Here is a 15,800-nt window from a genome sequence, read left to right as displayed (position 1 = left end):
CTGTTATTCCTGATTTAGATAATTTTTGTCTTTTGGGGGGATCAGTCTAGGCTAAATTTTTATAAATTTTATCGACTGCAGAGAAACAGCTTCTGTTTCTATGTATTTACACTATTGTTTTTCTCTTTTCTGTTCATTTGATTTTTGTTCTGTCTGATATGTATCATTTTTTATTATTTTTATTTATCTTTTTTTTGTGCGTTGCTTACTTTGGGATGGATTTGCTTTTATTTTTCTAGTTTTTAAAGGTGGAAGCTAAGGCCATTAATTTGTGACCTTGGTTGCTTTCTAAGACAGGCAATTAGTGCTATAAATTTCTCTCTGAGTGATAAGTTATGTTTGCATTGTCATTCAGTACAAAATACTTTCCAATTTCCTGTTGATTTCTTCTTTGACCTATAGGTTATTTAGAATTGTGTTTTTAAGTTTCCAAATACCTTTTGGGAATCTCCAGAGATTTATTTATCATTGATATCTGATATACAGAACATATTTTATATAGGTTGAATCATTATAATTTATTGAAACAATTTATGGTGCAAATTTTGGTCTCTTCTATACTGTAGCTTTTGATTTGAATATGCATTCTCCCATTGTCGGGTAGAATTGTCAGGTAGATCTGTGAATGTCAACTAGGTCAAGTTGGCTGATGATGTTGTTCAGGTATTCCATGTCTTTAATGATTACCTGTGCATTTTTCTATTAATTATTGAAAAAGAACTATTAAAAGCTCTGAGTATATTTGAAGATTTATTTCTCCTTTTATTTAATCAGTTTTTTTCCCATGTATTCTGAAGCTCTTAGATACAACACCAAAAGCAGGATCCGTAAAAGAAAAAATAAATTGATAAATTATACTTCACCAAATTTATGAACTTTTGTCTCCAAAATTGTCTTTTAAGAGAATGAAAAAAATAAGCCACAGACTGGAAGATAATGATTTCAAATCACATATTTGATAAGGGACTTACATCCAGATTATATAAAGAACTCTCAAGACACATTAATATGAAAACAAATGGCCCAATAAAGAGATGGGCAGAAAATCTGAACAGACATTTCATCTAAGAAGACATAGAGATGACAAATAATTACATGAAAAGATTTGAGAATCTCTTATAATTATTCATTGGGAAATGCAAAATAAAATGTAATGAGATACCATTACACACCTATTATAATGGAGAGAATTTTAGAAATTTACCAAACCAAGTGTTGGCAAGTATGTGGAGCAACTGGAGTTCTCAAGCACTGCTAGTGGGGATGCAAAATGCAATTCTAGAACACAGTTTGGCAGTTTCTCAAGGAGTTAATCATAAAATCACCAAATGACTCAGCTATTCTCCTGCTAGTCATTTAACCCAAAAAGAATGAAAGCATATATCCATATAGAGACTTATATATGAGTACTTATTCATAGCATATTTATTTAGAGTAGCCAAAAACTCAAAACAATCCAAATGTGCATCAACAGCTGAATATATAAATAAATATGGCATATCCATATAATGGAATATTACCAAGCAACAAAACAATAAACTGTTAAGAAAAAGTATGAATAAACCTCAAAATAATTATGCTGAATGAAAGGAGACATAGGAGCACATTTTTTATGACTGTTTATTTAAATTCTAGAAAACAAACTAATCTCTAGTGAGAGAAAACAGATAAGAGTTGCCTGGGATGGAGAGGAGGAGCTTGAGAGAGGGATTATCAAGGAACATGAGAAAACTTTTAGGGGTAATGGATATGTTCACTATCTTGATTGTGATAATGGCTTCAAGGATGTATATACATATTCAAACATATCAAATTTGTATACTTTAAAATTATGAGTTTATTGTATGTCAATTATACCATAATAAAACTGTTAAAAGCAAAATTAAACCAAAAAGAATACAGGGCTTAAATTTTCCACTTCCATAAATACTAGCAACCCAAAGAATAAGCTTTTAAGCTTTTAAATATATATATATATATATATAAATACACAGTGAGACTACCATAGATGCATTATAGACATGAAGAGTCAGATGCGGTAAACTCAACTTCCAATTTGGTGAAGTCATTACAAATATTATGCACTTTCATTATTAGTCATTCAATTATTGTTTCAGTTTTATTTTGCCAAGTAGTTTAATATTAGAGATATATTTTTCTTAATTATTTGTGCTTCCTCATTTTATGTAGTGATAATATTTTCCCAAAGTTGTCTGCTATACACATCTACATTTTATTTGACCAGTATTTTATATACTGTATGTGGAGAATGATAGGGGCAATAACATTTTGGCCCCCTCTCTCCACATATATGCTCCTCAGTGTTTCATCCCTTCCCTCTTCCCCTGCTCTCTCCGTACACACACAAACAAAATAAGGGCAGAGAGATTTCTAAACAGATTTGTCAGAACCCAGGATATGATTGTAGTATTTTGATTTACTATTTTGTGTGGCTACGGATTCTTAACAATCAAAGCCCGTACTTTGATATGCAGTTATATTCGTGGTTTCACTGAGTAGACAGTAAACCCTACAGTGACAGGAGTGAAATCACTCATCTTTGTAACTCTTTTGCTTAGTACAGAACCTGGCACATAGTAGGAATTGTTAAATATTCATCAAATTAATAAGTGAAAATAATTTTAGCATTCAGTATTGGAGAGAATATAACAGAACTGATATTTCCACATTGCTGCTGCCATATACTAGTAGAAGAGCAGTCATAGGGTAAGCATTATGTCAAGTTAAATAAACAACGGTAAGGTGTTCATACTCACCGGCCTTATAAGTGCTGTTTGAGTATTTTGGCAGAAACAAACTCTTTACTATTTATCTAGCACCACCATTGAGTACACGTAGAAAATTGTACAGACATTGTTACTGATCTGTGCACTGGTTCTACAAGGTAGGTATTATTTCTAGCTTAGCCTTGAAGAAAATGGATCTTGGAGAGGTAAGAGAGAGCCAAATATGGATATTTTGAGCATGTGCTCTTTCCAGTTATTTTGTATTTAAATTAAAATATAAAATGATAAAGCTATTATCATGTACATTTACTAAGTGACCAGATAATTTGGAGCCTGAGATATTTTTCAGTTCCACATGCTTTGTACAAATTAATTTTTTTAATATAATTACATCCTGGTTGCTGCCCAGTATTTGTGGGAGCAGAACATTGCCCTCTCTGAAATTTTCTTTCTTTACTGGTCCACTCTTTGACATCAGGTGTTTGTTCCCACTTCTTGGAACTTAAATTCCATACCTCAAAGGAAAGTACCGCAGGTACTGTCTCATTCGATCTGAAAAACATCCCTGTGCAGGTACAATACATCCCAGGTATTGTAAGGTGGCTTGAGCGAGTATTCCTAACTCCTTGGCTGATGCATCTTGCCCTAAATCTATTAATCCTAGCTGCTTCACTTCTTGTAGCTCCTCAACTTTGACAACTGCAGGCCAATATCCAGAGCATTTTCTCTTGGGAATTGACTGGTATGATAATATGTTTGAATATTAAAGAACTAATTAATCTTAAATAAATGAACACCATATTCTTCTGAAGTAATCACATTAGACTCAAAGGTAAGAATATCACCTCTTACTTTAAAAGCATGTATAGAATATATAGTTTTATAAAAATACACTTTCAACTGAACAGTTTTATGCATGTTAAAGACGTTTAGGAATGAAATTTTAGATGGTGAATTACATTAATGTGACTCAGAACTGCAAATAATAAATGTCAATAAGAGCAATCTATTTTCATCAAAAGCATCTTGAATTTAAAATCTACTGAAATAGAATTATTATTCACTTAAATATCCATATAATTTGATTTGAAGTCAAAGTAAAAGCACACTGCTGACTAATGTGTATGCGTTTTATACAAATAGGAGATTTATCCTGCAGTTTAGCAGCTAAAGACATACAGTAAATTGAATGGATTTGCAGTTGAGTTTTCAGATATGTTTCTCTTGTTTCAATGCTGTGATCAAATGGGGGACATATCACAGGAGTTAAGAGCTAAGCTGTTAAAGAAGATGAGCTGGATTTGTAGCCAACTGAGAGTCCACATTAATGCTATGTACTTTCTTGTGTTTAATAAGACTTTATGGCTCCACAATATAGGTCCTGGGTCTCTTAGGAACTGATCTATAATGAATATTTTACTTTATTAATACTAAGAATTGTGGCCATATGCCAAACTAAACAAACAACTGTTACGTGATTTCCAAAAAATGTTCTATATTTATGTGCCATAAAAGCCAAAGGTAGACTTATCTACAGTATTGAACTATAAAGCTTAACTACTGAATCAAATATAGCTAAGAGACAGAAACTGTCTGAGTAAAATAATCTTATAGAAGCATTTGCTTTAGTTTTTGTTATTTTTACAAACTCTTGTTTGTATTCTGAACATTATTTTAAAACTCACACAGCCTAACACATATCACGATCTATTCATGCCCAATCTTGGCAACCAATGAATGTTCCTATTACAGTGAGATATAATGTGTCATTTCCAATTAGCTTTTATAAAATGGGAAGACAAAGTTCCAACAATGCTACTGTTCTTTAAGTCATATCATAAGGTCTTTTTTCTTTAGAAATTCATAACAGTTTGGCTCTGATACTCCCTTATTTAATAACTGAGGTCAACTAATATAAAACTAAACCCAAATAAATTAAGGGATCCTGAAAATTGTGATTTTAATATAAAAATGTAACAAAGTTAGGCAACATCAAATGGCTAGCCTTTATCCAGCTGGAGCAGTGTTTGTGGGTATTTCTTGAGATTGAGTTTACATTAACCAAACTCTCCAAGTAATGTTAAGCTTTCCTGGGGATAAAAGTAAAAATACTTAGAATTTACCATTCTTTTTCCTTCCCACAAATTCCTGTGCCTTGTCAGCTATAATTGCTGTTAATTAAGAAAAATCATGGTATGCTTACATTCATGTCAGTAATTTTCAAAGGAACTTTAACAAAAAAAGAATATAAGTAGCTAAAAAAATGATGGTTTTTGGGCTTCCCTGGTGGCGCAGTGGTTGAGAGTCCGCCTGCCGATGCGGGGGACATGGGTTCGTGCCCCGGTCCAGGAGGATCCCACATGTCGTGGAGCGGCTGGGCCCGTGGGCATGGCCGCTGAGCCTATGCATCTGGAGCCTGTGCTCCGCAACGGGAGAGGCCACAACAGTGAGAGGCCCCCGTACCGCACAAAAAAACCCAACCAAACAAACAAAAATGATGGTTTTTAAAATGATGAACGTGGAAAAATTAAAAATCTAATACTGCTACTACATTCACAGTAATTTATTTTTTTCTTTTTTTCTGATTACAAATTCTTAAAGAAAAAATAAAATTTTGTTTCTTTTTCATTTTGCTTATTTTTAGCATTCTACTTTTTATTAAAATCCATCTACAAAATTATAGTTTATATAAAAAATTCTCTAAAAGGTAACCAATGACAAGTTTAATATTTTTAAAGGTTATTAAATTATTTGTACATTACTTTTCTACTATAGAGTGGAAAAGTCATGCCGAAATCCAGTAAATGGTTCGTACATTCTTTATCTTTGTTTTCTAGCTAACATGTTTAGAGTGTTATAAAAGGAATTACATGAAGTGGAGGAAGTAATAAGAGAATAAGTGGTGATGATATGCTTTGGAAGAAAAAGGCAATCTAGAGATAATTCTTTTTGTGCTGATCATGTCTAATTCCTGTTCTTAATTCCCCATCAAATTTACTAATCTCTGCCTACAACATGCTACATCAGAAATCTAAAAGAAATAAAATTAGTTTGTGTCATGGTCATTTTTCTTTAACATTTCACTCTTTATAACTGGAGTGTCCCTTGAGGATGCCAAGCTGAGTTTACTCAGGAACATTTCTTAAGAGATATTACTGACATCAATGCAGATATTGCAAACACTGTGATGCTAGTCTAAATATCTCAAAGTCAAGATGAGTAGATAAAGTGTATTTCCCCTGTAGACCATGTGATCTTTGAGGACAACTGTATCTCAATCCCCTTGAGCCCTCTAGCTTCTATCAGAGTACCCAGAATGTGCCAGGGGCTAATGTTTGTTGACTTCAAACTGTGGCTTGAGGAATGAAGTAGTAGAGCAAAGACTGAATGATGAGTAGATCACAGTGTAAAAGCTTAAGGTAGGGCTAATAAAACCAAGAAGCTGGAATGATATGAAGGAACTAGCATTGCAACAAGGTATGAATGCATAAAATTCTTAACTTGGAATTCAGGGAGTAGCATCCCTGCTACTAGGCAATGACGGGATGTTTAAGTTAAGCGCTTCTGATTCTGCTTTTGTCTATGCTGTAATTACTAATAAGAATATGACTTATCTATATTTTCCTCATCATACAGCCCCAGCGAAATGTCATAGGCATTATAGTTGATCTCATAACCCAGCATATTTTCCTCTCCCTTCCCCCTGCATCTATCTCTCTTAAAGAAGCTACCAGCTGGTTTCCCTCACCTAGCACCTTTTCCAGATCGGGGTCTGCAGTAGAGTATATGTGTGAGCCCCAGGAAGAAAAGGGGTTAGAGGTCCTGTGAAATGATTTGAATTTCTCCATGACTTGGTTTAAGCAGGACCCACTGTTATCAGGGAAGCAAATGTGATTCTGGCAATAGCAACACTGCAAGATAGACAGATAAAAAGCAGGACAGGCAGCTGCTGAGAGTGGCCAGCAAAAGCAGAGAAAGACCAAGGGGTGGGGGAAGGGAGAAAGAAAAATAAGGAAAATCTGGGAGAGAAACTGAGTAAGAGATGCAGAGAGAGACATATCTGGGGATACTTACAGAGTAATGACTCTCAAATCTGACATTTTTTTAGAGTGAAGAAGCCTGGGAAGACTTTTTTAAAATGTGCTTTATAGAGATATAATTTACATATAAAAAGTCATCAGTGTTAAGTGTATAATTGTTTTATATTTAACAGTGTATGGAATCATGTGACCACCACCACTGTCCAGATATAGTAAACCTAAAAGTCTCCCTCTTGCTCCTTTTAACTCAGTCGCCTCCCCTTCATGTCTGATCTCTATCTTTCTCTGGCTGTTAGTAATCCTTTATTATAAAATATTTTCAGCATCCCAAAATATATAAAGAAAGTGTAAAAACTTGCCCCTAAAATCATTGGCTAGCTTCATCAGTCTTAGCATTTTGTGATATTTGCTTTCTTTTTTTTTTTGCGGTACAAGGGCCTCTCACTGCTGTGGCCTCTCCCACCGTGGAGCACAGGCTCCGGACGCGTAGGCCCAGCGGCCATGGCTCAAGGGCCCAGCTGCTCCGCAGCATGTGGGATCTTCCCGTACCAGGGCACGAACCCGTGTCCCCTGCATCAGCAGGTGGACTCCCAACCACTGCGCCACCAGGGGAGCCCGATATTTGCTTTCTTTTAAAAAATGAAGTCAGAAAGAGAAAAACAAATACCGTATGCTAACACACATATATGGAATCTAAAAAAAAAAATGGCCTGAAGAACCTAGGGGCAGGACAGGAATAAAGACGCAGACATAGAGAATGGACGTGAGGACACGGGAAGGGGGAAGGGTAAGCTGGGACGAAGTGAGAGAGTGGCATGGACATATATACACTACCAAACGTAAAATAGATAGCTAATGGGAAGCAGCCGCATAGCACAGGGAGATCAGCTTGGTGCTTTGTGACCACCTAGAGGGGTGGGATAGGGAGGGTGGGAGGGAGATGTAAGAGGGAGGAGATATGGGGATATATGTATATGTATAGCTGATTCACTTTGTTATAAAGCAGAAACTAACACACCATTGTAAAGCAATTATACTCCAATAAAGATGTTAAAAAAAAAACTGAAATATTACAGATAGAGCTAAACTCCATGTTCACCCCTTGCAAATTCCTCTCTCCCCTTCCTCATTTAGCATTTATCTTTCCTGTGCATGTTTTCATTAATTTACTACATACCTGCGTGTGCACAAGTTATATATGATGATTTTCCATTTTTAAAGGTGAGTACAGATGATATACAGAACATATATTTTTTGTCTGAATATATTGTTTTGATATGTATTAATGATAGCTCTTACTACAGGTCACTTTATTCACTTTAGATTATTCCCTTTCACTCCCATTTATCCATTCTATATAATGATAATTTAGATTGTTTCTGAGATTCTGCAATTGTAATCTATGAAATAATAAACATTATTGTATGTATATTCTTGTACACAAATACAAGTGTTTCTCTAAGATGTGCATCTGGGAATAAATTGCTGATCCATAGAATATATCTCTTAAATTGAAAAATTGCTCTTCAAAGATACTGAGGATATTTATACCTACTCCAAAGTATGTAAGATTACCTGCAGTTCCTTATACTTACAATCTTTATCTTAAAATTTGTTAGTGTTTTGACATTCTAATTGGTATTTAAAAGAACCCACTATACTATATATAAATCATTAGTGTTTCTCCTCTTCGAATGGCCTTAACATATTTTGCTCTTGGACATATTATCTTTTTCTTTTTGTCTTATAGCAGTTTTAAAATATATTCTAGATATTTTGTGTTACTCATATCAGTTGCATCTATTTTCTTTCAGTCTTTGGCATAGCTTTTCACTTTGATTTTTTTTATTTGTAAAAATGTTGAGTTTTAATGCATTCACATATAACATTTTTTTCTTTAAATAAAAAGAAACATTTAACTAAATGTTATTTTAGTGTATGTTTAAAAATCTGTTATTAATGAGCAGTCATGAATATATTATTTTATATTTTCTTTTAAGATTTTTTTATTTTAGTTTGCACATTTGGGTCTTCAACTGTAGTGCACCTAAATAAGTGTACAGGAAAATTTAGTAACTTTTTCCCCAAATAATTGTCCAAGCACTACTGACTGAATATTGATAGTACACTCTCTCCTCAGTGAATTGTAATGCTGCCTCTGTCATATACTTGGATTTAAAAAAAAAAAATTTATTGTAGTATAGTTGATTTACAATGTGTTAATTTCTGCTGCACAGCAAGTGATTCAGCTTTACATACATATATATATATATATACATATATATACACACACACACACACACATACATACACATTCTTTTTCATAGTCTTTTCCATGATGGTTTATCACAAGATATTTATATAGATTATTATACATATATTATTAAATATAAAATATTAACATTAATATACATTGATGTACTATACATTAGGATCCTGTTGTTTATCCATTCTATATACAATAGTTTGCAAACTTTCTATATGCAGAGATAGGATTTGTGGTTATTGCTTCTCTTTCCTTGGCCTATTTGTCAAGATGACACTGTCTTAATTACTATAGGATCAGGATAAGTCCTGATATTTGGTAGAGTAAGTCTACATCTCATCCTTGAGAATTTTTAAAGATATTCTAAGTCTTTTGCTTTTATATATGCATATATGTTAGATTTATTATGAGAAAAAATTTTTAAATGTTGCTAATTTATATGATATCTATAGTTACAATTTCTAATGCTTTGATGCTGTACATAAAAGTTACAGAACAAACTTTCTTACTGATTGTTGATTTTATATCAAGAAACCTTGCTAATCTGTTCTATAGGTTCTAGTAATTTGTGGTTCTATGGGACTGTCTATATGGGCAATCATTTAAGAAAATAATGACATTTTCTTTTCTCCGTTTCCACACTTTGCACACCTTCTTTCTTTCTTTTTTTCCCCTTATTGTGCCATTTAGAACCTGCAGGACAATATTAAATAGAAGTGGTGTTGCTAGCCATCCTGTCTCATTTTTTATCTTTAATAGGAAATGTTTCTCATACTACTTCTTTGAAAATGAATTTGCTGAGATATGGTCAATCAATTTTAAATTTTACCCAGAGAAATTCCCATCTATTACTATTGCTAGTTTGCTGAGAGGATTTTTTAAAACTCTAAGTTATTGTTTAGTTTTGTTGATGTCTCTTCCATTTATAAGGATGATTATACATTTTTTTCCTTTTTTTATATTGGTAAATGTGTGATGCAGCTTGATTACAATTATAAACATACATAATACATGTGTATGTCTCTCAATTTATATATATACAAACATGAATATATATGTTTGTGTACACACATATTTCTGCATTTGGTTTTATAACACTTTGTTTACAATTTTTCCATCCATATTTACAGGTGATATTGGCCATTTGCTTTCCTTTCTTCTTGTATCTATGCATACTTTTGGAATCAAAGTTTTACTATCCATATAAAAGTGAGTTGGGGACTTTTATTCTCTGAACAAGTTTGTATAAGTCAGGGATTATATGTTTAATTAAATAGTGGTGATATTTTACCTGTAATATAGATAAGGGATGAAATAAATATATGGATCCTACAGCATAAATCTAGAAACTCATCAGCCTTCACCTTCTAACCAAGGAGATCTGCTCTTAATGTTACCAGCAGACCAGAGGGATTATCCTGTCAGTTTCTTGGTGAAGCTCCTTTAGCCATTTTCATGGTGAGATTTTACACACTTCTAGCCTCTTCTGACTGTTTTGGAGTTAATTTCTGCACCCAGGTTCAAGTAACTGGTAATAACTCAAAATATTCCTGAATGCTTACTCAAAGATTACAGAATAAGCCAATTTCAGTGGGTTCACTTATTTCATGTACCAGGCATTTATTAAGTACTTTACAAATATTATCTTATTTAAATATTAAAAGGTATTGTGAGGACAAATAAAGAAACTGAGGCACAGAGAGGTGAAGTAAATTTCTGAGATTATATAGCTAATAAGTGACAGAGACAGGATTCAAGCCAGGGCATTATGTATCCTGAACACCTGTTCTTCCCCAAAGATGATATCACCACCCACCTCAGTTTTCCAGGTATGGTGTTCCCCAAGCAGACCCTTGCTTTAGTACTTCCCAAAGTCTAGTTTTTGATATCTAATAAATGTCACATGAGATGCCTTTATGTTTTCTAAATACTAAGAATTCTTAATAATGGAAAATTAATAATAAATATATTTATGAAAAGGACACTGTAGTTTATGTTTATAGGTGTTTGGATTTCATTTTGAGTTTGTTTAAACTTGAAATGAAAACTTTGCTTTGTGGAAAACTAGTACACTTAGTTGAATGCACAACAAAACCTGTATTTAGAACATTCTGAGCTGAGAGAGACTTGTTCACACAAGGGAGTATATTGAGGAAATTAAGAAATCAGGTACTTTATATAGAACACATTGCACAAGTTTGTTCTTCTGTGAATTCTTATTACTTTAAGTGACAAATAGAGTTTTGAGGCCTCCAGAGTTAGTTATTATTAGTTTCACATCTAAATAAACATTGGGAAGAAGAACCTATGTAGTATACTCCTAATTTAGTGTGGCTTAGTTCAGTGGCATTATCCTTTGAGTCAACTCTCTTAAAATCAAATGGTTTAAAGAAGCATTCTGTATAGCAAATCCTTTTGGTGCCCCAGCCAGATCCTCTTAGCATTCCCATCCAGAACAGGGCTTAGTGTCTCCTGTTAACCTCTGGGACTCCAGGATTGAAGACTTTTTCTCAGTTTATACACAAACTAGCCTGGAAATGCTGAGGGGTTAAGACCATGGGAAGTAGTCCACAATGAATGTAAGCTGGAGCTCAAATACCCCAGTTTCCTCGAACCTTCAGATGGAGGTTGGAGCAACACTGAAGCATTTTCTACTCTGTCTGCCAAAGTTCCCCAAGAAGACTAACCACGGTTTTCCATAGCACTATCCTGTTCAATACCATACCTTTATTTTTCAGTGGGTGGGGGAGTGTGGTATAACATCTTTGTCTTTCCAACTCCCCATTTTGCATTTCTTGGAATCACCTCCCAAAATAAACTATGTCCTCTCATTGTTAGTATATACTCCCATAATTATTACTCTGTAGCTTCTTAAAATACCCCTGAGCTCCAAGGCTGACTACATAAATTCTCAGTATAAAATGAAAATGCAGAGCCACTTGTTCAAAAAAAAAAAAAAAAGTGCCCTTAAGGTACTAAAATGCAAACCTTTTTCTTTATTTCTTCTCTCACCTGTCAAGGTGTTTTTTATCTGCAGTTTATGTTGCAGAATGTAGACCCTTGTTGGTTCCAGAGAGCCTCACCCTGCAACTCTATGTTTAGCTCACAGCCACTAGCTGCTGAATTCCTCTTCTTACCAGCCACCAATATTCTATACCCCAGCTGGGGTAGAGAGGTCAATCTCCCTTTCTCATGAGCTGGCTGCCCCAACCCATAGTAGATGGACAATTCCCACGGAATTGCAACCTCTGCACCAAGACCCACTGGGTGCCTGGATCTGGGGTTGGCTAGAGGTTCACTCCCACCAAGTTACCCACCAAATACACTCTGGTATTGCAAGCCCCAGGTAGGGATGGGCACAGCCATATGCAGCTCTGAAATGCTATAGGGCAAGAGCACCCAACCTTGGCTCTCCTCAAACCCATGCCCAGTCCCCTACCAGGGGTGGAAGGCAGCAGCAATGGCTGGATGGGTGCAGGGAGGGGAAGGCCAGACAGGGCCTGGGACACCAGGGGGCAGGAGGTGGCCGCTGTCACTGGGGGGCGTTAGTGGGGAGGAAGAGGCCAGGAGGGGCCCTGATGGACCCTAGGGGTTGATGGAGTGGGAGGCAAAGAACCTTTTCTGGGAAGGCGGGAGGTGGTAGGAAGTGAGACTGCATTTGAGTTGAGGCTCCAAGCTATTGGCACACATTCTATTATCCCACTGGACTTCACTCACAAAACACAGATGCAAAAATTAAATTGTTGTGAATTTAATGATAGTGGCTGAAGATTATTAAATGCCAAGTGCAGACCCTTCTGAGCAGGAGGCCCTGTGCTCACTGCACTGGTCCCACATCCATGAAGCCAGCCCTGCTGAGCACAAATCCTAGACCTCACTCTCCTAGCAAACAATATTATCTTCTCAATCCTATCACACTGTTCACATCTATCATCATGCAAATCCCTTATGTTGATGCTTTTGCATTTCCCACTTCCCAGTGGACTTTAAAGAAAAGACAGACATACTATCTAGTTTAAATTACTTACTTCCAAATCACAGTTACATCACTTTCCCTCTTCTCAAGTGCACAGAACTTCCTTATAACACTGTGTTCCCATTCTACTTCTAGTTATCAACCCATTTAAAAAGGATATTCTCCCACTGCCTCAATGGATGTGGGCATCTAATTTATAATTACTTTCTCAATGTACCTCCTGACATTATCTTCAGTGCCTTCAGTATGTCCAATAACGTCACTATAATACTAAATTTCTTTGTTAATTACATTTCCAGTGAATACCTTCTTCTGTCCACAGCCAGGTTCCTGAGGCCAACCATTAGAACGATGCTCTCACAATCATTCCTATTCTTTTTAAGATCCTGAGTGGTCACTACCACGTGGGGCACTGCAGACATGGTGGTGGTTCTCTGGGTACTGACTCATCATCCAGGTGAGCCATCACTGGTTCCACATACAAGATCAGGAAAGCAGAGTAATTTCTGAGAGCAGTCAATGGGGCTGAAAAATCTAGGGAGGATTTTAGAAGATGGAATTTCATCTGGATCTTCAAGATAATTCCTCTATTGAGAAGATCAAATTCTAGAGGAATTCATAACTTCATAATTCACAATTTATAACCTTCATTTTTATTACTAAAAAAGGTTACAGACAAACAGGAAATTGTGCTCACTGGACTTAACGACAAGTTAAGGCCATCTAACCTCATCTATATTTTCATTAATGCTTGGCAATACTTCTGCTCATCTATAAGAGATTTTTTGTGGCACTCCCAGGTTTTTCCAGCTTTTCCCACTATCACTTCAAACCTCTTATCTCTCAGTTTGCCTGGCTAACTGTTTTTGGAATCATTTCAACCAATGGCACCACAGAAACTCCCATAACATTCATGTGCTAGTCATGTCAGCCACCGTTCTGGATTGACTGCTTTTTCCATGCCTTCCAATCACTCACTGGAGTGAACCTTTATTCTAAGGGTCAGTAGTGTTTATTAAATACACAAGTTTCCTTAATCCAATTATCTCTGTCCTGATTACCAAAAACAAAAAAACAAAAAATTGCTTCCAACTTTACTAAGAAAAAGAGCAGGTGACTGAATGTGCCCTAGTTTGGTCCTGCAATTTCACATCTTTCTATTTCTTTGGCTGCCTCCTCTTCCACTTTAAGGTTAACTATTCTTAACTAAAGATGGCTACTATAGATTATAAACTAAACTATATGCTATTAAGCAGAGAACTGAAGTTCATTCCACCTATTGGAAGAAATATATTTAAAATAATTCTATATTATTAAAAAATATTGAATGATATACCTTTAGTGTACAGATTTTGAGTACATTATTGTGCATCTCTTATGGCACAGTACCTACATCTTATTGATTGATTTTTTTTATTCCAGTTTTACTTACCAGAAATTTTTTATTAATGCCTAAGTATATTCATGACTATAGTTACTGCAATATTATAACTAATAGGATGCTCTTTGTAGGATTCTCTTTATACTTTAAGTGAGATATTATCTAAAATTTTTTTCCTGCTTGCTTTTATTCATATGGCCTACTGTCGGACAACATAGATAGACAAGGTAAATATAATTATTTTGATTATCAAAAATGTAGTGCAAATGTATGTTAAAATTTTTCTCTTTTATCTTCTACATTCCTGAAGTGAAATGCTAGAGGTAATAAAATAAAGTGACAGAGAAAGAAACTTGGTAATAATAGGAACTCAGGAGACGGCAAAGTTCACACTTTTCTACCTTCAGGTTGTAGCACTTTTAGCTTCAGCTGTTAATTGTTCTTACAGCTTAATTCCTTAGTGCCAGCCAAAAAAAAAAAAAAAAAAAAGTAGTATATTTCCATGGAAAATAATTATCATTATGTTTATAGAGCATGAAGGATTTTCATTTCAAAAATTTTTTATCAATGAGAATAAATGCCAATACCCCTTTTGCCAACCTAGTAGTCTGAGGAATATTTGGAAGCAACTTAAATATTTTTCCTTAAGAGTTACTAGATAAATGTAAGTAATGTGCATGTTTCTCTCCCCAAATTATTTCCATGCAAACTGAACATAAAAATATTTTTTCTAGCATAAAGAACTTTTTCAGTCTTGGAAATGAAGAACAGAAAGCTTAAAAGTTTTCTTTAAATAGGAAGTAAATTTCTTCAAAAAACAGCTTTGAGTTTGTCAATTATTATATCACCGTTTCATTCTCATCAAAAGAACCAACCATTTTCTAGTTCCATCTCCTACCTTCACATCTGACTTTCTTCCGTCTTCAAAAGAGAGCAATTAGGACCACTGGAGCCCTGCTCTCCTTTCTCTCTACCAGAAAGGCAGAAAGAAGTTTGGAGTCTTTACAGTCACAGCTTCACAAATGCCAAAGTCAAGGCTCTTCCAGATGGCTGACTGAAGTGGTTTAAGAAGGACTAGGAAGAAAAATTAAGGGCAGTACTGCAAATTATGTAATGGAAGTCTAGAATTTCAGCATACATATTTTCATATTTAGCATCTCCTGAAAGGAAATTTTTATAACAGAACTGCTTTATATTTAGATCTGTATTATCTTTGGTTGCCTTGTTTGGTTCCAATCCTCTGAGGGTACTCTATAAATAATAGCGACACAGAAGCCTCAGCATCTTTTGCAGAAGTAAATGTACTTTGTATACAAAGATGTAGCTGCAATTGGCCCATTCTTACTAGAACTTTCACTGTGCCTATTTTTAATGTATCCTTGCCTTGTGA

The 15,800-nt window shown here is 35.0% G+C and overlaps 1 long non-coding RNA gene across 1 annotated transcript in view; it reads right to left on the bottom strand.

Annotated features, from left to right (window-relative positions):
* Positions 1-15,450, bottom strand: part of LOC137211093 (uncharacterized) — a 191,420-nt gene extending 175,970 nt beyond the window's left edge. The window contains exon 1 of the long non-coding RNA XR_010936884.1: positions 15,309-15,450. This is a non-coding gene — a long non-coding RNA (uncharacterized lncRNA). The remainder of the gene's footprint in view (positions 1-15,308) is intronic.
* Between the last annotated feature and the right edge of the window lie 350 nt (positions 15,451-15,800).

This window comes from Pseudorca crassidens, chromosome 2, assembly GCF_039906515.1.
Source record: "Pseudorca crassidens isolate mPseCra1 chromosome 2, mPseCra1.hap1, whole genome shotgun sequence".
Lineage (NCBI taxonomy): Eukaryota > Metazoa > Chordata > Mammalia > Artiodactyla > Delphinidae > Pseudorca > Pseudorca crassidens.
This window is presented reverse-complemented; position numbering and strand designations above follow the sequence as displayed.